Consider the following 24,307-nt stretch of genomic DNA (forward strand, 5'->3'; position numbering starts at 1 on the left):
AAAAAATTCTACATATTTATCTCACACAAACCTTTCAAAACACAAGTATCATACAAGCCCTAACAAACCAAATGAAAAACATTACTGATGAAACTACTAATCTTTTTATTGCACTGTGATGTGAGGCAGCAGTGTGGCACGCAATTAATATCAACTCGATCATCCACATGTCCTCTCAGTGATCGTCCACAATTGTCCACAGTCCTTATTGTTGAAAAATATGCAAACCTGAAACTTTCAGATAACATCGGCACTGTGTGCAGCCTGAAACACATCCCAGCTCCCACCAACACTTTGTAACATTACTGAGGGAAAGTGAGTAAATATAATTATTTAAAACTTATAAACAGTAATGTTCACTTTGAAATCTCATTGCGTAGTCTCATCAGAAATGAATAATAAAAATGGTTCCTCCACCAGGTTCAGAACACGATGTGCTTGTATCAAAAATTCATATCTGATTTTCTGCTGATGTCCTGTTGACCATAATATGTTGCTGTAAAAAATTGTAACAATTTTGCCACATTGTGGAAATCGTCAATGAAAGTTTGGAGTTGCAAAGAATATTTTTGTTACTGCATACGTGATATGCAACAGTTAACAACTGGTGTTTCAAGCTTGACTACATCTTGATGCTCCAAAAACTGACTACAGTCTGTTTAATAACAATGCTGTTGCACATCTGTTTATACTTTTAGTAACAATGAATAGCATTGTTTAAGAGGAAAATTTACAAAATTACAATAATAAAGGAACATTATTTCCTGATGAGTATGAATTGGTAGTTTGTGATATAATTTGTATGTGTGAACCAAGATAATATACCGAAATTAACAATAGATTTGGTTGATTTATAAGCTAAATATAAGTCGAATCGTTTACCTGACACAAATTAAGTAAGCTATCATTTAATAGTAGCCACATAGTTCAAAGTGATTGTTAGGGCTGAATATCAGTACACATTTCCATTTGTAATAAAGGACTGAATAATTCCTCTTGAATTACAAAGAATGTTGCAAGCATTTTACATTGCTGACCTATTATGTTGCAAACTTTGATGAAATAAGCATACAATGCAAACAGAATATGAGGCAAATACAATTTCTAGTGAACACTTGTAGTCATCAAAGAATTTAGTCAATTAGTGGCTTCAGTGTTAACAAAAAATATTCCTACCAGTTACAGAATCTCAGGATTAAGTATACTTGAATCTGATGTAGTCATGAGCTTTCTATTTGCCATTTAACTAGAACTTCACGTAGTAATTAGAATAAAATTGCAACATTTGAATGTTTGACAATATTTAGTATGCACATCTGAGGTTTAAAGGCCTCTTTTTTTAGATTTCTAGGCATAATCGTCCTCCTAAAATCGAAAAAATACTATTACCACATTGTAATTGTACTTATAAATAATAACAGAGGCCACATACGATACTGAAATAACAAGGAGTGACATAAGACACTGTGCTTTATTAGCCCAAGATTGTGCCTTCACAAGAATTTTTGTAAGCAGCATTTCTTGTGTTTGCAACACTGAACTTTCAAGTGTGGCAGTGTAACAGCAATATTTGCTGTTATGTTACAATAGTATTGAAATTGACTCAACAATGAAGGTAATTTCAAGACAATCAAAGTTCCTTGAGCCATTTTTAACATTAATTTAAACATCTGACATTAAAAATAAGTTTAAACTCTCCTTCAACAAATTCAACAACTTTTTGTTTCAAAATAAACCAGTACTTCTGTGGGCAGAAGTACTGCGTCTAACAGATAGAAATGATGAAGATAACTCATTATCTTCATTTATCATTGTATATTATGAAATGTATTTTCCAAAGAAGCTGTCAAGAATCATAGTAGATGGCAATATGTAGCCAAGATACAGATCACAGCTGACAAGAAAACTTCTTGTGGAACTCTAAAGTGACTTGTATCTAAAATAAAAACATCCAGGCCACACATTCATAGAATATGTTAGGAATTACAGGACAGTATATCAAATAGCAATTTCCAAGGCAAAATTTATGAGCAGTGATAGTGTAATAAGATAATCTGATAGCAAATCAAAAGCTATATGGGATATTGTGAAGACTGAAACAGTGAAGAGATGTAAAGACCAGGATATCATTCTCAAATAGTAGAAAAGGTTGCTATTAAAACACAAGATTAGGCAAATTATTTAAACAATTATTTCATAAATTTAACAACTTCATTAAGCTCTACGTTCGCAATCCAACAAAACCAGATTTTTCAGAAGCTGCTTGTAACATGAGGGTAGAGCCAGCAAACAAACATAAAATGTTAAAAGTGGTGAAAAGCTTGAAAAATAAACTGTTGGCAGTAATAGATGACAGCTATACAGATTACAAGGTCATTGGCACAGATACTCAGCTTATCATTCAGTGTAACAGTACAAAAAGTACCTCAGTGCTATGACTTGACATGAACATCCTGTGTAAACAGTGAACTAACTAAAGCATATAATTATCTTTATCTAGCTGCAAACAATTTAAGAATGTGACACTTACTGATATTAAAGATTGTGTTAATTGTAATCATCCACCTGTGAATAATTGTAACTGCTCAAGAGTTTGCCATGCAAGTCATCATTGCAACCTATATGGGCTAGGAAAGACGTTATTGGCTCAATAAATACTTAATGTTGTGTATAACAAATTGACCTCCTATATCAATTCAGACATGTCTCAACCCTCAGAACCAAATCAGGAAAACACGTGAGTCTCACAGAGCCTGAGCTATACTAGTCTTGGTAAAAACAAAGAACAGAAAAACCTTGTATAAAAGACATACTAAAAATTAATAAACAAACTGGGCCCAATAAAAACACACTATCCCAATGCGACAAAAATGACCTAATTTTGTTACACATGAAGATGCAGTCTTTGAAAAGTACTTACTGAGTTCCAGTACTGGTTGGATGAAATTAATTGCAGCATTCTCTGTGTGAATGAATGAATGAACACTGGCTTAAAAGCATAGGCATAAACTTATTTCTATCATTTGGTAACTCTCTAGCAACTGCAGTAGTTATTGTAAAACAAACATTGTCCAAGGTGGAGTGTCCATCTATATCAACAAGAACATGAATCTGGAATATTCAATTATAGATCTCACTAGCCTGCACGTAACAATGCTTTTGAAGTTTCTGCTATGGCACTACACAAACAGAACCTCATTATTGCATCATTTAATGAACAAGAGCTTATGGTGAAGAAACATTTGCACATAAACTCTCTGTTTTGTTTTTGAAGAGTGCTAAATATAAGCACTACAAATTTTTATCACAGGAGATATTAACCCAGATATAAGAGTAAAGAGAAAAAAACGTGATATACTAACTGCATATGTTACTATTAACGAACTTTTATGGCTTAAATGAATCATCAACCAGGGTCGAAGCATGTCTTGACAATTTAATTAGCAATATGTGTAAAAATCAAGTAGTATGTGACAGAATCAGATTAGGAATATCTGACCATGGTGGCATATGGCTCAGAATTGGAAATCTGCCTATTGATAACTCAGAGATATTAATTCTAAGTGAAAAGAACACCGAAATACTGAGAAGTGAACTGAGACCAATAGAGTCCAGTGTATCAACCAGTGAGAAAGGTATGAATGAATACTTCTCCACATTCATTTTCATCATAAACCATGCACTACAATGAAACTGTTCCCTTGTTCCAAAAAATGCCACCCTAGGAATAGACACAAACCATAGGAATAGACACCTAACTCATTAGAATCAGTACAGTTTTATTCATGCTGAAGGACAGAATTGCTGAATGTTGTGAGAACATGAAGAGTACATTTTACATCCTAAAAATAAATATGAAGCAGCTTGGAATATAGAGAGAAGCAGGAGAAACACACAAAAGTAAGAAATCAGTATTCCATTTAACTGAAAATTTTGTAATCAGTACAAGTTCCCTTGTATCACAAACTAATAATACATCTGATGCTGAGGCCTTCCTTTCGTGATCAGAGACCAAACCAAATGTAAAATTCGCCTGGAGAAGAAATTGCAAATTACGTAAACAAGCTGAGCAGCTCCAGAACAGAGGACTACTATGGATTCAGTAACCATGTTCTAAAATCTATAATTAAGGAAGTCATAAAGCCTCTCTCTATCTTTTATATAAAATTCTTGATGGCAGTACTTTCCCCGTATGCCTTAAAATTATATTTACTCTTCCGATATGTTAAAAGTGTGACAGTGCCATACCAGAAAACTTTAGATCAATATCAGTTGTCTCTTTAATATCTAAAATCATACTGAGCTACATAAATACACTGTGCAGCTCTACAAGTATTTTGAGAATAACGAGTTCCTGAATGGAATTAGTTTGGATTTAGGTCTGACTAGTCAACCATAAAGGCTATTGAAAGCCTGTTGACTGTAATTCACAATGGTTATGAAAGGAAATTGGTTACTTGTTCCACACTTATAGACTTAAGTAAAGTTTTTGATTCTGTATCAAATGACATTATCACAAAAAAGGTAGAATACTATAGTTTTGTGGATTAACCACTAAATTTAGTTGAATCCTGCCTAAGCAACGGACAATAATTAGTGCAGGTCAACAAAAAGAGGTCAGAACTAATGAAAATTAAGAGATAAATCCCACAAGGCTCTGTCCTTGGGCTATTTCTTTTTTTTTTCTATTTTAATGACTTCTCAAACTATGTGCATGCAAAAATGTTCTCTATTCTGATGATACACCTATGATCTCATCTGGTGAGAATATATTAGTAGTTATAGACAGAAATAAGATACCATCTGAAAAAAATTAGTCAATGGTGTAAAGTTAGCCACCTGGGTATAAATAAAACAAATGCGGAGGAAATATATTTGAATCTAAAGGCACAAAAGTAAGAGAATCAAGTCTCAAACTGTTGAGCCTCATAATAGATCAAAGACTCTCAAGGGAAGAGTATATAAAACACCTGACAGATTAACTGGCACGTGTGATTTTTCTGCTATATATACTGAGGTGACAAAAGTTATGGGGTACCTCCTAATATCATGTCATATCTCATTTTTCCCAACATAGTATAGGAACTTGATACGGTGTGGACTCAACAAATTGTTGAAAGCCCCCTGCAGAAATACTGAGCCATGCTGTCTCTGTAGCCACCCATAATTGTGAAGGTGTTGCCAGTGCACATTGTCTCGATTATGTCCCATAAATGTTCGATGGGATTCATGTCGGGCCATCTGCATTACAAAATCATTTACTCCAACTGTCCACAATGTTCTTCAAACCAATCGTGAATAACTGTGGCCAGGTAACATGGCGCATTGTCATCCATAAAAATTCTATTGTTGTTTGGGAACATGAAGTCCACGAATGGCTGCAGATAGTCTCCAAGTAGCTGAACATAACCATTCTCAGTCAATGATTGATTCAGTTGGAGTAGAGAACCCCTGTCCATACCATTTAAATATATCCCATATTCAGTCACCACCAGCTTGCACAGTGCCTTGTTGACAACATGCATCTGTGGATTTGTGGGGTCTGTGCCCCACTCGAACCCTACCCTCAACTCTTATAAACTGAAATTGGGACTCATTAGAACAGATCACGATTCGTCAATCATCTAGGGTCCGACGGATATGATCACAAGCACAGGAGAGCTGCTACAGGCGATGTCATACTGTTAGCAAAGGCACTTGCATCAGTCGTCTGCTGCCTGTACCATCCCCAGTAGAAATATTACAAAAAACTTGAAAGTGGTATTTGAAAAAAAAAATTAATATTGGATTATTCGCGAACATTACCCACTCGGGCGATATGTAATTTTCTCTCATGTGTATTATTATAACAATCATGTAAAATTCTGTCCATCATTTTCGAGTGCACATATAAAAAAATGCATCTGACAATAATGGACCATGCAGATGGAAATGGAACCATCTTTTGTCATCTTTTATCCGTTGTCACTCCCTCTCATGTCTTCGATGCGAGTAGTCGGACATCTTGGCGAGTGCTGTTGAATGTAAGCATTATTGTACTTGTAAGCACATAACATATTAGATTCATGCTATTACTCACTTTTAGTTGTAAGAGATGAGCCTTATCTCATGTCCGCTTCCTTTGAATATCAGCAATTAAAGTTATTTTCAGAGCAACAGTTGCAGCCGCCGTTGCAGCCTCAGCCGCAATTACGTGGCAATTTTAATTTATGAAATTAGCGGGAGCGAATTATTCGCCCGTTTCAATTACAATAGACATATTTTGACTAAAGTTCAGTCTTGATCACATCATGTATGTTTTAATGATATATCATTGATGTATGTTTTAATGATATATCATTAAAACATACATGATGTGATCAAGACTGAACTTTAGTCAAAATATAACAATTAATTGATCATTGCTTTCCAAAAATGTTTACCAAAATTGTATAATAGACATTTTTTCCACAGCCGCCACCTGCTGCAACGGAAGACATAGCTTTAAGATTTTTAGTTTCAGTTTAACAGCCGAGATCCAGAGCCACGACTCAGACTGCAATACAATATGAAAGAAAATGCTAAGAAATTATTCTCTTGAGCGTGTGTGGGCAAATGCAAATAATAATCAGAGATCTCATGTTTGAGCAGAAACATTTAACCGAGACAACAACCTAAAAAAGTTTATTTCATTTTTCAACTTACATGTAACGTGTTACAAGATCAGTGTGTCTTACAATTATTAACGTGATTAATGATTTTGCTAAGGATTAACTTTCATTGAACAAACTGTCTTACAAAATGCAATTTAATTCAAATCAAAGAAAAAATCAAAATTAAACTAAAAACCGAATTAGCAATTAACTTTGAGAAAAGCCCATCACTAATAACAGCATTCATATAAAAAGAAAGAGAAAAATATTTTATATTATCATAAATCACGCAAGATTATTAGCAATTAATTTTGAGAAAAGCGCACTACATAATAACGATATTCATATAAAAAGAAAGAGAAAAATATTTTATATTATCATAAATCACGTGAGATGCCATAGACCATTAATGCCAAATTTCGCCACACTGTCCTAATGGATACATTCATTGTACATCCCATACTGATTTCTGCAGTTATTCACGTATTGTTACCAATGACAACTCTATGGATACACCACAGCTCTCGGTCGTTATGTGAAGGTGTTTGATTACTGTATTGTCTGTATGGTGAGGTAACGCCTGAGATCTGGTATTTTTGATACACTTTTGCCACCGTGGATTCAGAGTATCGAATTCCGTAACACTGTCAAAAGGAATGGCCCCATTCCGTATTCAAAGTCTCTTACCTAGAGTTGGGTAGGCATAATCGCGTTGGAAAGCTTTTCACATGAATGACCTGAGTACAAATAACAGCTCTGCCAATTCAGTCCCTTTTTATACTTTGTGAACATGATACTACCACCATCTCTGTATGCCCATATCACTGTCCCTTGACTTTCGTCATCTCAGTGTAAACTTAAGTATTCTATTAACAAAAAGTCATTGGATCTCTGTAACTTCGTATTCTTCCAGTCACAGTTGCAGTATGGAGTACCGTTTTGGGTTCACCAGATACAGACAGCTACATTTTCAGACGGTAGAAAAAGCAGTCAGATGTATTCAAGGATTGGGTTCTAGGGAATCCTGTAAGAAATACTTCAGCCTACTCAGTACATTGACGCTCTCAAGTCTTTATACACACATCAAAAATAGTTTTGCATCACATCGGTTCCAAAAGTTCCAGAATCTGTACAGAAAATTGGAATAGAGATCAACATAAACATCATTTCCACCCATTCATTTAATTGCTCATGAAAACCACACATTGCAGGTTGTACAACCATACAACGAGACTTTCAGGGGTGGTGGTCCAGATTGCTATACACACAGGTATCTCTAATACCCAGTGGCACGTCCTCTTGCATTGATGCATGCCTGTATTCGTCGTGGCATACTATCCACGAGTCCATCAAGGCACTGTTGTTGGTGGGTCACGTCGTCCATAAACAGCCCTTTTCAATCTATCCCAGACATGGTCGATAGGGTTCATGTCTGGAGAACATGCTGGCCACTCTAGTCGAGAGATGTCGTTATCCTGATCCTGAAGGAAGTCATTCACAAGTTGTGCACGATTGGGGCGCGACTTGTCATCCATGAAGACGAATGTCTCGCCAATACACTGCTGATATGGTTGCACTATCGGTCGGAGGAGGGCAATCACTTATTGTACACCCGTTACAGGGCCTTCCACGAGCGGCGTATGTCGGCCCCACATAATGCCACCCCAAAACAGCAGGGAACCTCCACCTTGCTGCACTCGCTGGACAGTGTGTATAAGGTCTTCTGCCTGACTGGGTTGCCTCCTAACACGTCTCCGACTATTTTCTGCTTGAACACTCATCGGTGAAGAGAAAATGATGCCAGTCCTGAGCAGTCCATTCGGCACGTTGTTGGGCTCATGTGTACGCACTGCATAGCGTTGTGGTTGCAAAGATGGACCTCGCCATGGACGTCGGGAGTGAAGTTGCGAATCATGCAGCCTATTGCACACAGTTTGAGTCGTAACACGACGTCCTGTAGCTGCACGAAAAGCATTGTTCAACATGATGACGTTGCTGTCAGGGTTCCTCCGTACCATAATCCGTAGGTAGCCGTCATCCACTGCAGTAGTTGCCCTTGGGTGGCCTGAGCGAGGCATGTCATCGACAGTTTCTGTCTCTCTGTATCTCCTCCCTGTCTGAACAACATCACTTTGGTTCACTCAGAGACAAGTGGACAGTTCCCTTGTTGAGAGCCCTTCCTGGCACAAATAACAATTTGGAAGCATTCGAACAGCGGTATTAACCATCTAGACATGGTTGAACTACAGACAACACGGGCAGTATACCTTCTGCCTGGAAGAATGACTGGAACTGATCAGCTGTCAGACCCCGTCCATCTAATAGGCACTGCTCATGCATGATTGTTTAAATATTTGGGTGGGTTTAGTGACATCTCTGAAGAGTCAAAGGGACTGTGTTTGTGTTACAGTATCCACAGTCAACCTCTATCTCCAGGAGTTCTGGGAACTGGGGTGATGCAAAACTTTTTTTGATGTGTGTATAAATAACTACTGACTATAAGTCAACGAAGACATACAGATGTATAGTCTGAGAATGAATGTGCATATGCATAGCAGTAGAAACAACTGTATGTAACACATACAGTGTTCAAGGCTGTCACTGATACATAATAGCCACAAACACCTAAGTCTGTAGATGTAAAATAAACTGCCACAATTAGTAACAATCCTCACTATAAGTATATTTAAGGTAGTGTTAGAGGTATGGTTAAAGAACATGGCACGTTATTCAGTAGAACTATACCTTCAATGTAAACTGAAGGACATGTATAATGAGGTAGAAGACCTTAATTACTTGTAAATAAAAGTGCCAAAGCTTTGTAGTCAGAATACACTTTCTTATTCACATAAAATGCAAATGTATCATATACATAATTGGATACTAGAAGAAATATGTGTACTTTTGCAATTAATATTAAGATATGTAATAAAAGAGGTGATATATTTATTTATGTAAGAGTATGTGGTTTATGTGATGAGATATACTAGAATGTAAATTATGTAATGACAATCATTAATTCGTAAATGTGCTACAAACTGTTTGTGATTAATTAAAAAGTACATGTACATGTATAACATCGATTGATGTAGCCAACTGCACAAAAAATATGCTGAAAGACTCATAAATAAACATATAAATATCGAAATATCTAGTGAAGGAGTGTTCCCAGAAAGAGTGGAAAGCTTAAAAGTGAAGCCATTATTTGAAAAATGGTGACTAGTATAAAGTAGAAAACTATTGGTCAATATTAAAGTGCACGTCATACATCTTGGCGGCCGAGTTTAGGTTCGTTCTGCGCATCTGACGTCACAAAACACAGTCAGCCAATAAACAGAGAACGACGTTGCCATATCTCGACAGCAATGCAGAGCACGGACGAGTGTCTTCAGTTTTAGAAACGTTCAGTCATAAATAAAGTAATAGAACAAAAGCAATGTCTTGATAGCAGACTCTTTTACAGAAAGTTTGGAAAAAGCATTCTTTATACCAATTGCTTCATATTCTATTAATTAATTAAACCAAACAAGCAACAAGACTCCTAATTCAGGCGATAGCAAGGAAAGGTGTTTGTTTCAATCTCACGAACTGCTTTTTCGCAATAAAGAACAGCGGTAATTGTTTATTGTTATTTGTACTTCGATGAAGCGTGAGTAATTCATAGTCATACCAACAGTGTTTATAAGTAGTTGCGTGAGGTGTTAGAGTCCTTATGGAGTTACGCTGTTCGATGAGCTGAGGTAGCGGAATGGCTAAGGTGTTGGGCTTCCAAGTGAAAGGTTATGAGTTCAAACCTTGTGCGATGCTTGATCTTTTCTTTATTTAAAAACAATATTGGAGTGCCTTACTTCACGAATTTTATTCGTTTGAATGAAATTTCTAGTGCTTTGCCTCTTCATTAACTTTTTCGCTGCTGCAGACACATGCTCCCCGCATTCCGTGCTGTGCGCGATTTTGTCATCACTGCACTTCTCGCCTGTGCAGACACATGGTGTTCCCACTGCTTTGACACACTTATCATTCGATTTCACAAAAACTATTTGGCCAAAAAATTTGATTTTTACACGTCTTCTTGCCTGATACCTTCCCCCCATAAATGACTTAATTTTGTTTTGATGTGCAGAATCAAATGTAGTAAACCATTGTACGAAATTTTGAAGAGTTTGCAGAGGTAAAAGTCCATAGCGTATACTTTCCGTATGGCCGATTTTAGTTGCCACAATGTTGAGAATGAAATGTGGACAAGATACCTAAATTTCATATAATATTTACTGTATAACAATATCGCATTTAATTTAAGTACCACATAGGTGTCGTATGTAATATTGAGAAATATCCGTCTTTGGCGACTGTAATAAAAGTTTATATACACACGGCGCGTTTGGCTTTATTTTAAAGCACTTCCATCGGTGAAAGGTATGGCACATACACAATGGTATTCATGTTCTATTTCTTGTTTTTGTTCCATAGTCGTAGTTTTACCAATGGTATTGAAATATATCCCTCTTCTGCAACTGTAATAAGTGACTTATTTCGACCAGACGCGTTTCTCTCTTTTGAAGCATCATAAGAGGACTGTATTTTGTGTCCTCCATTGCCAAGTCACCTTTCGTAGTTTTGTGCTGCGGTAGCACAATATTCAACGTTTGTGTTGGCTCATCAGTGTTTTAGCAAATAAATGCTGTTTGTGTGTGCCACACACAAAATTATATTTGACATAGCTCTGAGCACTTCACTGACAGACGGTATATTCAAGTCCTAATGTTTTTGTAAGTCCACAGTTTTGTTTAATGTATTTTGTCTACTTCCTTTTGATTGATTGAAGTGCTTTAAAATAAAGCCAAACGTGCCCAGTGTAAGTAAAACTTTTGTTACAGTCGCGAAAGGTGGAATATTTCTCAATATTACATACGACACTTATGTGGTACTTAAATTAAATGAAATATGTAGGTATCTTGTCCACATTTCATTCTCAACATTGTGGCAACTAAAATCGACCATACGGAAAGTATACTCTATGGACTTTTACCTCTGCAAACTCTTCAAAATTTCGTGCAAAGGTTTACTATATTTAATGCTGCATAATAACTGCGTTGAACATCGAAACAAAATTAAGTCATTTATGGGGGGATGGTATCAGTCAAGAAGATAGGTAAAAATCTAATTTTTGAGCCATATAGTTATTGTGGAATCGAATGATAAAGAGTGTCAAAGCAGTCGGAACACAATGTGTCTGCACAGGCGAGCAGTGCAGTGACAAAATCGCCCACAGCGCGGAATGCAGGGAGCACGTCTTTGTAGCAGCGAAAGGGTTAATGCGGACGTGGTGGCTTTATTTCATGAACTGCGCGCTCCCACCTACACGTAAGCTTGCGAACTATGCTATACTATGGCCCTGCTTCTATTGGCGCGTGCGTCGTGTGCAACTGGCAACGCAGCAATCTCCAGTGTCTGGGCGGGCATGCGCGAGCCGCCAAGATAAAAGAACTGAACTATAGTCCTCCCAGCATTTTCCAAAATATTAGAAAACCTGATAAAGCACAGCATCAACAGATATCTAAATGACCATAAGTTGCTAAACAGAAATAAGCATGGCTTCCAGATAAAAACACAGAAACAGCAGTGGAGTGCTACACTAAACAACAATCAAAAATCTAGAAAACGATAATAGCATAGTAGGAGTAAATTTAGATCTCTTCAAAGTATTCGATACCGTCAGTCATGGCATTCTTTCAGAAAAGTTGGATGTGTTAGGAATTCATGGGACAGAGAAACAGTGTTTTGAATCATACCTACTAAACAGAACACAGATCGTAGGACTGGTGTCAACTTACTCCAACCACAACACAAATTTAATATCAGATGCAAAAAAGTGGAAATAGGAATGCAATAATGCAGTATTCTATGCCCAATATTGTTTCTTGTCTATATAAATAAAATCCATACTTCAGATGGTGCAGCCAATACCATTATGTTTGCAGATGATACTAGTGTCATAATAATTGCACTAAAGCAGCTGTTTCAAACAACTACTGATCTAGTCCTAAAGAATGTCCACTCTTGGTCAAATGCAAACAAGTCGACATTAATGGCAAATAAAACAAATTATATGCAATTCGAGAAAAAAACCAAAATGTAAATGATGGTCTAGTTTTGGGTGTTCATACTATAGACAGAGAAGGATTCATGTTGATGAAAACTTAAATTTTAACAACGATGCAGTGAAACTTTCACAGAAACTTAATTTATCTCAGAGGTCGCCAGGCTGGAATATTTTGGCTACTGTCAGTCTCTTGCAACTTAGGGATAATATTTTGGTGATTCCACACACCGACACACCCACCCACTCAACCACCCACCCACCCACCAACCCACACACACACACACACACACACACACACACACACACACACACACACACACACACACAAACACACACACACACATATATATATATACATATATACACACACACATATATATATATATATATATATATATATATATACACACACCCAAATTAGCACAGCACTCCATACTCAAAAAGAACAAAAAACAGTTAAAATGGCATGTAGCCATATTGGCACAAAACTTTGTAACAGACTGCCAGTCAGCATCAGAAAGTCAGAAGATGTTGTGAAAGATATAAATACAAAAAATCAAAATGTAAAAATGGTCCAGTTAACCTAACTGTAACCTACATTTGGACAATTTCCATACAATATTTATTGTCTGTTGATGGATTAATAAAATAAAATAAAGATCACATCCCAATAACGAAACAATATCACCAAATCACCGATGTAGCCAAACATCTTCTGAATAGCATATTAATAAAAGTTGAATTAATAAATATTAAATTAAAGTGTACTCCGAGTTGTTAGTCTTATTGCTGTAACCCAGATAGATATTTATCACACAATATGTATCAAATTAGAAAGAACATGACAGGTGTCAGTAACCAATTTCTCAAGTACTGTGAAACAGCGAATGTAGTGCAGCTGACCTTTTATATTATGTTGTTGCTTCTACACTGGCAAGCTATGAATGCATTATTAGGCATGCCGACACGTCACGAGTGATTTATCAGGAAATGATAGTCTTTATCTTGAAAATAAATAGTTCTTGGTCTGACAGCTGATTCGGGTATGTTGCCAGAGGCGCAAAATGTCATATAAGAACATAAACATTTGATCAGTGAGTTATGTTGTCTGATTGTCACGTGTATTGTATTTCGTTTCTGAATGTATACCTGTTAATGAAAGTGGCTCAGTTAACCCCACCACATAGCTCAATTAACTTGCTGCAGTGGGTTAATTTAGTTTAGTTTTTTATTTAGTTATGTGTTCCACTGGTCAGTCTCACAGCAACTGTTATAATGTGTAATGTGTCAAGTGCATAAGAAATGCACACATGAATCAAGGTTTTGTTATGTGTTTTTGTTTTTAAAGCTTAATATTTGTACTACCTGTCCCATTTCCTTAAATGGCAAAAAATTGATGTATTATACCTATAGATTTATTTATTCCCATTCAAGAATTCATCTGTGGTATAGAAGGAGTTTTCAAGGACATATGATTTCAATTTATTTTTGAAACTATTATTGCTGTCTGTCAGGCATTTTACTTCAACAGGTAATTTATTGAAATGTTTTGCAGCAGCGTATTTTACCCCTATCTATGCCAAAGAGAAGTTAAGTAGAGGATAGTGTAAGTCTTTCTTCCTTATGGAATTATAATCATGAATGTCACTGTTGTTTTTAACTGGTCCATGTTGTTGAGAACAAATTTCATTAGTGACTAAATGCGCTTTGAAACTGTTGTAAGAATTCCTGGTCTTTAAACAGATACCTACTAGATTTGCGACTATGAGCCTCACACATTATTCTAACCACTTTTTTTTTAGCAGTGAATACTTTTTGCCTAAGAGTTGAGTTCCCCAAAATATTATTCTGTATGACATCAGAGAGTGAATGTATGCAAAGTATGTTAGCTTACTAACTTCTATATATATTGGCAGTTATTCTGATTGCAAAAGTTGCTGATCCTAATCGCCTTAGGAGATCCTAATATTAATTTTCCAATTAAGATTTTCGTCTATGTACATCCAAAAACTTAGTATGCTCTATCCTGACTATTGACTTCTGTTGATATGTTATATTTATTGAAGGAACTGTACTCTTTGCAGCAGAAAATTTGATGTAGTGTGTTTCTTCAAAGTTTAGAGTAAGCCCATTCGCAGAACCCAATTAATAACTTTTTCTAATGAAATTATTTGTATAATTTTCTATTGGAGTTTCTTTTATTGGATTAATAATGATGCTTGTATCATTGCAACCTATGTCAGTTTAGCTTCTTGTTTCGATAAGAAGGGATGTCATTCATGTATATCAATATCACAAGGAGACACATAATCGAACCCTGTGGAACACCTAATGGAATTTCACCCCAGTTAGATGAAGTGGTAAACTTCCTTAAATCAACTAAACCACACAAACAAACTTTTTGCCTTCCTGTTCTGTAGATATGACATAAACCACTCACATGCTGTACCATTTGTACCACAGAATTGCAATTTCTGTAACATAATGTCATGGTTTGCACAATCAAATCCTCTGGATAAGTCACATAAATTCCTATTGGTGACATTTCACTATTTAAAGACTCTACTAAGTGGGCATTGAAATTGTATATTGTCTCAGTGCAGCAGCATTTTTGAAATCCAGACTGGGATTTACTAAGTATCTCATTACTGTTGAGAAGGCTAACCACTCTTGGATACATTATTTTCTCTGGGCAGTAATTATTGACATTTGTGGTGTACCATTTTTTGTACAGAGGCTTGACAATGACATATTTTAACCTGTCTGGGTTAAATACCTTGAGTTAAGTGATGCATTACATAGCTGACTCAGAACATCAGCTGTAACTGCTCCACATCCTTCTAATATCTTGTTAGATATGTCATCTACTCAAAAGAGCATTTATTTTTCAAAGATTTTATGATTTCTTCTTATTTCACAAGAGGTTGTTAGGCGAAAATTAATCTGATTAAGATTTCTCAAAACTGACTGTTCCATGTGCTGCTTGGCCTTTTTCTTTTGAACTATTCTCACCAATTTTTTACCTACATTTAAAAATGGTTGTTAAATACATTATCTACTTGTGTACTGTTGGTTAAGATAGTCTCATTCTCTTTAATAGTAATACTATCTACCCCAGTAGTCACTTTCCCTGTCTCCCTTCTAACAACATTCCATATTTCGTGATTTCGTGATCTGTTTTCTTAGTATGTTAGAATAGTTTTTATAATGTAAAATTACTTCTGGTGTTTAATTAATTCTTGCTGTCTCATGTAGTTTTCTTTTTCTTTCTGAAGACACTGTAATACCTTTGGTAATCCAAGGTTTCTTTGAAAACTATTTGTTGTTGCAGTTAGTAATTTTTTTGGGCAACAATGTTCAGAAAGGGATATAAATTCATCAAGAAATTTGTGGCATTTATTATTAGCATTTGACTCATTATATACATCTTCCCAATTAACATTTCTTAAACGTTCTCTGAAGTACTCTATAGATATCAGAATGAGCAACTTTACACTTTTACTTAGCGGTTTCTGGACTGTACACTCTGCTAGATTTTCAAGTTTATCAGTTGTGCATCATGGTCTGACAATCCATTTATCACAGGGAAAGTGTGGGTCAGTTTTACATCCTATTGCTGTGCAAATACATCTATTAGAGTGCTACTATCTTCAGATGTACGTGTAGGGAAAACGATTACTAATTCTAAGTTATGTCATTAATAACACTTCTGGTTCACCACAGATTAATAACTTCTTCTTTCTGTCTGACAGAGAGCATAATGTGTAGTAAGACTTTTTTTATGAATAGGTCTGAATCTCCTAATAGGGACATGTACACTATTGCTGATATCAACACTACATTATCTAACTGTAGTTCACATGCACGAACTTTAAAGTGCTGATTGAAACAGAATTTGCTTACTTTTACAATTTCTTATTTAAATCCTTGTTTTGTGTTAATGGCAACTCCTCCTCTATCCACATTAGATCTGCAGCTGTAAGTTGCTAAATTATACCTATTTATACTGACAATTTCTATCCCCACAGTTACTACTACTTTATTTTTTATTCCCCCCATGTTTTAGATGAAGTAAATTGATACTACCCTTAGCTTTATCTCTAATTACTGTACATGAAGCTTATTTTATACTATTTTTCTTGATTGTTGTCTGTCTGGAGTTTCACTTTAACCTAAAAAACCTGTCTGCCTGGTCCCCACTAACCACAGGGATCATCACTTGTGTGACTGTGGCCCTCCCTACAATGGACCACTTGCAACTATGTTACGTTTTGGTCTCTCCTTTTGTTAACAATTAGGTCTGGTTCTTATAATTTTTTTTTCAAACATTGACTACATGGAACCAAAATAATTATGCACTAAATATTCACTTGTTGTGAGAGATATAAATACAAAAAAATATAAAAATGGTCCAGTTAACCTAACTGTACACTAAATTACATGTACAACTACCATATAACATCTATTGTCTATGGGTGGATAAAAAAAATGAAATAAAGACCACATCCCAACAGTATCGCCAAACCACCAATGTAGCCACAACGTGCACTTAACGCAGTTAATGTCAAAGTGGTTCATGTTACCCCACTGTCCTATTTTACCCCATTTTACAGGAGGCTTTTAAAATAAATGTCTTAAATGAATGTTAAAAGGAGGCTTCACCAAAAAGATAAGCTTTTTGCTCTTATTCTTTCAGGAATTTTAAAATGTCGCTATATAATTATACAATATTATATAATATTAAAATACCGAAATATAATGAGATTTTTGCACCTTTTAGTTACATATGCTGAGACGATTCCATCTTTTGAACAGCATAACAATAAAAGTTAAATTAATAAATATTAAATTAAAGAGTACTCTCAGTTGTTACTCTTATTGCTGTAACCTAGATAGATATTTAGCATACAATATGTGTCTAATTAGAAATAATGTGACAGGTGTCAGTAACTAATTTCTCTAGTACTGTGAAACAGCGAAAGTAGTGCTGCTGACCTTTTATATTATGTCGTTGCTTCTTCACTGGCAAGCTATGAGCGCAGTATCAGGCATGCTGACAAGTCACGTACGATTTATCAGGAAATATTCATTTTCCTTCTTTATTGTGACGATAGTCTTAATCTTGAAACAAAGTAGTGCTTGGTCTGACGGCTGATTGGGGTATGTTGCCAGAGATGCAAAATGTCACATCAGAACATAAACATTTGACCAGTGAGTTGTGTTGTATGATTGTCATGTGTACTGTACATTTACATTGTTCTGCAAGACAGAGTGGTTTTATAGAGAAATGGTGGGTGGAGGGTTTGGGCCGTCGTTAAGTAAAAGAGAAGCGGTACGTTTGAAGGGAGTGAGAATGGGCGGGTTTCTGCCTTAGTATAGCGCTAATATCCTCTCACTGAGTTAACCATTTTTTTATGGACTGTGGAGTATTAGATATGGTTTTGTGCTATATTTCTGTGGTCATGTACAGTGTAACCGACTCAAAAAAGCTTGAAGTAACGGTGTCGGAAACAAAACGGATGTTAAGTGGTACTAGCAGCCCAAGATTCATGTCTCACAAAAACCTTTCACATGCCCCGTACAGTTTTAATCGATATCTGTTAAATATTGCGCCTTTCCATCATGCGAAATTTATTGTAAGTTGCTTTGACTGTGTTAAGTTCCTGAAACCAATTTTAAGAACTTTCGACCAACTACGAAAACAGTAATTACAAGATGTAAACACGTTTTACTGTGTTAGCGAAATTTTCTCTTTCATATCGGTGTTACGATGTGGACCAATTGACTTTAAAAATTGATTTTTGCATACGTTCTGTTAAATACGCCCTCCCCAAAACTTTTTCAGTTGGAATTTCATGAAATATGGAGGGTTATTGTTTAAACTTACCGAAATATAGTATCTGCTTGCGGTATTACCGAGTTTTTTTTTATAAATTGTTTCTCTGAGTCGAGAAAGAGTGCCCTTTTTTTCCAGCTGTGTATAAATTCAACGTCTTCATTGTACATTAAGGAATTCATTGAGAAGAGTTCATTATTGCGTCTTTCACGCAGCGTTTTGTACTCAATCAATCGATCTCTGTATTCATCCGTTAACAATATACATTGTATGGATGTAGTCAATTACAATATAGTTTCTTATCTTTAATTTGTTTCAAAAACTTGGATAATAAATACATTTTATACCAGTATATATAAATATTATTTTTCCATATTCAGATATTCTTCAATGCTATAAAAACTGTGTGTTACTAAAAATTGTTTAAGATCTACCTTGAATTTAAGAAATCCTTTAATTTTCTTTATTGTAGAAGGCAATGCACTAAAAAGTATTTTGAGCTGGTAATTTATGTAAGCATAATAGGCACACAGCTATGATTCAGTGTTGCAACCTTCCCGAAGCATTCTTAGCACATAGCAGCATTTACTTAATTTTTTACTCAAAACTTCTAGATGCTTTTCAAGTGCTCATCCACCCATATAATGAGGAATTTTGTGAATGGAGCTTGTGCAATAACATAGTTCCCTAACTCAGCTTTCTCTTCTTCTAGCTTTACTTTTAATATTACTGAAATTCATCAATACTGTTTTATCCTTATTTATGATCTAAGCATTATCACTAAACCATTTTCCTGTCTCATTTATTGTCCTAGAGACACTGCTGCAGATTATCCTCAGTGTATCCTTTTATAAAAATGCTAGTGTCATCAGCGAACATCACAGTTTCTGCAACTGTCAGATGGTTTGGCAAATCGTTTATGTACACCAAGAACAAGAGGGCCTAACACAGAACCCTGGGGCACTCCATATCTAGTTTTTTGAAATCTGAAAGACACTCTTTGCCTTCATGACTTATTTGTACTTTCTGCTGTCTTATCAGAGAGATAAGCCTTGAAGCATTTGAAGGCAAGTCCCCAGACCCCATAACATTCTAGTTTCATAATAGTCATCTCTGATTAAATCAAACGCTTTAGATAAATCTAAGACTATTTCACATCTTAATTTGTTCTTGTACAAGGCATTTAGAACCATTTTCTTAAATTGGAAGACTGCCGTTTCTGTGGATCTGTTTTTTCTAAACTCGTTTTGAGCGTTAGTCAGTGTTTTATTTTTATTCAGGAAGTGAGCTATCCTTTCATACATTACTCTTTCACTATCCTTTTTGTGAAGTGGCTTTATCATGGAGAGTTTGTTTTGATGAGAACACCCTTGTCCTGAAAGAAGTATTAGTAATGTCCGCTAGGTGAGTATCTACACTGGTAGAACTATGTTTGATTACCTTGTCTGGAATTCCGTTAATACCACAAGACATTTTATTTTTTAGTTTATTAGTAGTCTTTGTATATTCACATTCTGTTACTGGGTAGTCTTTTCACAAGTTGGTACTTTTATGTTTTTGTTGTTTGAATTGCACAGACTTTTAATTAGGTTCGGTGCTATGTTCACATAATGTTCATTGAATATATTGGCTACCTGTTGATCATCTTCTATCACTTTACCCTCACTTTTAATTTTGAAATTATGAGTCTTGGTTTTACGTTTTCCAGCCGGCTGAAGTGGCCGTGCGGTTAAAGGCTCTGCAGTCTGGAACCGCAAGACCGCTACGGTCGCAGGTTCAAATCCTGCCTCGGGCATGGATGTTTGTGATGTCCTTAGGTTAGTTAGGTTTAACTAGTTCTAAGTTCTAGGGGACTAATGACCTCAGCAGTTGAGTCCCATAGTGCTCAGAGCCATTTGAACCATTTTACGTTTTCCCATTGTTTATAACATTCCAAATCGATTTTGATTTATTGCTTCCCTTATTAATGTATGTATCATTGCTTAGCCATTTTTCTGCCTTTAAAACTTTCCTATAGACCCTTCTATATTTCCTGTAGTATGGTTTTATTGTTGTATTTATTTTAGCATGTTTGCTTAGGTTTCTAAGGGTGGTTGCTGATTTTTTTAAAAAAAATCTCTTGTGTTACCCCATGTGTTTGTCTTCTCACTGACTTTAATTCTTTGTGACAGGAATGCTCCATTGTAGCAGTATTTATAATCAGTGAGAAAACTGTCATACTTTCTGTCTGCAATATCAGTTTGCTCTATGCCCCACTGCACCCTTTTTAGCATACAATTAAATACCCTTATGTCATTTGCATTAACAAGTCTTCTTTGTACGTATTTTTCAGTGACTGTGTATTTCTTATTGTTCTCATTTAAAGCCATATGGTCAGAAAAGCCTGTATCTGTTACTTCAACATTGTACTCACAACTTTGTTTGTTGGTAAATATCTGATAGTGTTGTTTCAGACCCATCCCCAATATCTGGTAATTTCCTGCACTGTAGGTTGCATGTTGTACGTGTTAAACAGATTTAATAATTGTATCTTGTTCTTATTACTTTTGTTATAATTAATGTTAAAGTCACCAAGAACTATTGTGCATTTTGACCTGCCTCTCAATTCATTTAAAAGAACATCTATATAATAAGAATTGGGTAAAGTAATCTAATGGGAACCTATAGATGCAAGCAATGATAGTTTGACAGTCTGTAAGTTCGCAAATACAACATTCAAAATATTTTTCTGCGCACTTCACCTTGCTAAGTTTTACCTCCATAGATCACATAATGTAGGAGAAACTGCAGTGTTCTCAAACAAGTTAATGAATAGGTTAGTTAAAAAACGTAAAATATGTAGCTTTTAGATGCTTTGTTAATTGGTATAATTGTTGTTGGTCTGCATTAATCTTACTTTGTACTTGGAATGTCTGAAAAATGTGTTGTATCAATATAGAGGAAGGCAACTTTATCACTAATCAACAGTTGTTTTACCTGCTACCATGTTATCTTTATTTAATTAAAATGGGAAGTGGATTGTATTTTACTAGTAATTGAAATAGGAACAACAACAACAGCTTTAACACACAAATGTATCAACCCTGTTAAAAATGCCTCTCCGTAAGTGGTTAACAATTAGGTGCAGTTTTTCTTATAATTTTATCCTTTGTATTGTATATTGGTGTGAAACTGTATGGATAACAGTAACATATTCAGCCAAAGAACATATATTAATATACTGTTAAACTGCTATTGGACCATTTATTTATACTTGAAAGTAGGCCCTACTTGCACAAATTGTAACTGGAGTTACGAACTATTTTACTTTGAATCGTCTGAATTTCAATGAATTCGTGAAATTCACTGTTATACTGTAAGCTACTTGTGGAGGACTTTCGTAACAGGAAGCTAATTTGGAACTAATACAATCACTTAAGAGGATGTTTGGTCTTTTCAGTCATTCCAGTAGTTAAGTTTCCCAAACAGTCAGAAGCATCAGTGTAAAGGTCATTCTGGTTTTGAAAATAATGTCTTGAAGGTATGTGATGTTCCTTCAGAATTCTTCCGGTGAACTGCTATCAGATGTTTTTGCCCAGTCCAAGCTGCATGCAGTCGTTTCATGTTACACATTTGACTAAGGGTCATTCATGGTCGGAGGGACATTTTACTGGAAGTTGTAAAGTGGTAAAATTATTGTTAATTTATTCTTGCACTGTTGTCTACACTACATTCTTCTTGCCAACAATGAAATTTTTGGTGAGAATGCATTTTGTATAAGGTTATAACTCCAAGAAGATAGTGCTACTTCTTGTGATTATTCCATCATTTTCTTTGTTTTCAAGGCATGGTTTTGACAATTTAATAGTAGTATTTTAATGAAAATGTATAAGAATTATTTTACTTACATTTTAAGGTACAAAATAAAATGAGAAGACTGCACTGCGGTACTAATAGTCAAACTATAGAAGCTTTAGAAAATATTATCATCGTCATCTTGTGTCTAAAGACAGGTTTGATGCATCCTTTTAGGCTGCTATATCCTGTGCAAGACTCTTTATCTCTGAGTAAGGAATCCTACTGAATCTGATTGCTGTATTTGTCTCTTGGTCTCCCTCTACCTTCTACAGTTTTTGCTCTTCTCCATCCTCCACCCTTTTCCCATTTCTCTGAAATGTGATCCCTTGATGTCTTAGAATTTGTCCTATCAACCAATCCCTCCTCATAAAGTTGTCACAAATTCCTTTCCTCCCCAGTTCTTTTCAGTGCCTTCTAATTAGTTACAGGGTCTATCTGTCCATCTACTTATCTAATTGTGAGCCTGTTTCTGTAGCACCAGATTTAGAAAGTGTTGATTCTCTCCTTGCCTAAACTGTTTGTCCATGTTTCATTTTCATACATGGCTACGCTCCAAACAAAGGAAGGTGACAATAAGAGAGATGTCAGTAACCACTGACCTGTTTCACTACTGACATCATTTTCTAAATTTTTGAGAAGGTGATGTATTCTAGGATAGTATCTCACCTTCCAACAATAATATCTTCAGCAAATTGCAGTCTGGGTTTTGGAAGGACAGTTCTACTGAGAAAGAGAGATTTGTGTACACTCACCGGATTTTATGATTGCATTAAATAATACAACAGCACTGGTTGGTATTTTCTACCGCTGGGTCAATGGAAGCAACAGATTCCACACAGTAGCTTCAACCTGTGATGTAATGGTAGTGGTGTGTGTGGTATCACTACGGCACGGTGTTTTTGAGTTGGTTCTGTTTGTAGGCGTTGTTGAATTTCATGATGCACCTCTGGTGTTGGATGTGGACGTGCAGAGTTTAACGTGTGGTGTTCGGTTCATTTGATTTGAATTTTGGTTGTCGTTGTGCTAAAGTGGTTTCGAGTTTAGGTAGTTGATGCGGTAACGTTTTGTTATTTGTTTTGGTTATTCTATAGTAATTGTGATGTTATGTCTGTTGTATATTTATAGTAGGTTAGTTGTGTTTTAATTCATGAAGTGAATATGGAGTATTTGGGTATCTCTAAATTGTTGGAGTTTTTGTTTCCACTTTCTGGAGTTGTCGGTGTTAGTTTTTTGGTATCGATAGCTGTGGTTAAGCTATAAAGGTAAGGAGAATTTCAGATTCCACCTTTCAGCGATGTAGGTGTTGGGGTTGAATCATATAGATAAAGGGAAATGTCAGATTCCTGTGGTTTTGTTGGTGTAGCGGAATGTTGTAATTTAATTTTTTTTATATCATTTGTTTTAGGATGGTGTGGTGGTCTTTTTTTATTATTACATCTTTACCATGTCCCCCCCCCCCCCCTCCCCAACTCCCAAATTTCCACGGTTGTCCCATTAGCTTCATTTTACTTTTAGTGTGAGACATTATTGTTTCATTTTTATTTTTGTTAGTGTGTGAATGTAGTGATGCCATCATCAGTTTTGTATATCTTGCAACTAGCCATTTCTGCCATACTGGTGACATCATCTGTCAAAGCAGATGAATAGAATTGGACACTTTTGTAATGCCCTGTGGCCTATCTTGTGTGAATTACAGTATTCTCGCAGATAAATTGAAGTTTCATGGTATTGATTATACATAGCCAACCAATGGATAATATCATCGAACAAAAAAAAAAAAAAATTGCAGGAAGTTGTACTTAGTAATTCAACCAAGTCTGGGGTCATAATGCTGACTGGGGAGAAGAAATATCGCTGCGGTTCCCTGATGCTCAGTCTTAGGTGAGCTATTGGTCTTCG

At 35.7% G+C, this 24,307-nt stretch overlaps 1 protein-coding gene across 3 annotated transcripts in view; it reads left to right on the forward strand.

Moving 5' to 3' along the window:
- Positions 1 to 17,747: 17,747 nt before the first annotated feature.
- LOC126412873 (E3 ubiquitin-protein ligase RNF34) overlaps positions 17,748 to 24,307 on the forward strand; it is an 81,501-nt gene continuing 74,941 nt past the window's right edge. Inside the window, exon 1 of one of the 3 annotated variants that reach the window (XM_050082762.1) lies at positions 17,748 to 17,895. The gene's annotated coding sequence lies outside the window, so the exon portion shown is untranslated. Of the gene's footprint in view, positions 18,068 to 24,307 lie in introns of all 3 variants that reach the window. The other 2 variants (XM_050082753.1, XM_050082771.1) reach the window with 2 other exon arrangements.

This window comes from Schistocerca serialis, chromosome 1, assembly GCF_023864345.2.
Source record: "Schistocerca serialis cubense isolate TAMUIC-IGC-003099 chromosome 1, iqSchSeri2.2, whole genome shotgun sequence".
NCBI lineage: Eukaryota > Metazoa > Arthropoda > Insecta > Orthoptera > Acrididae > Schistocerca > Schistocerca serialis.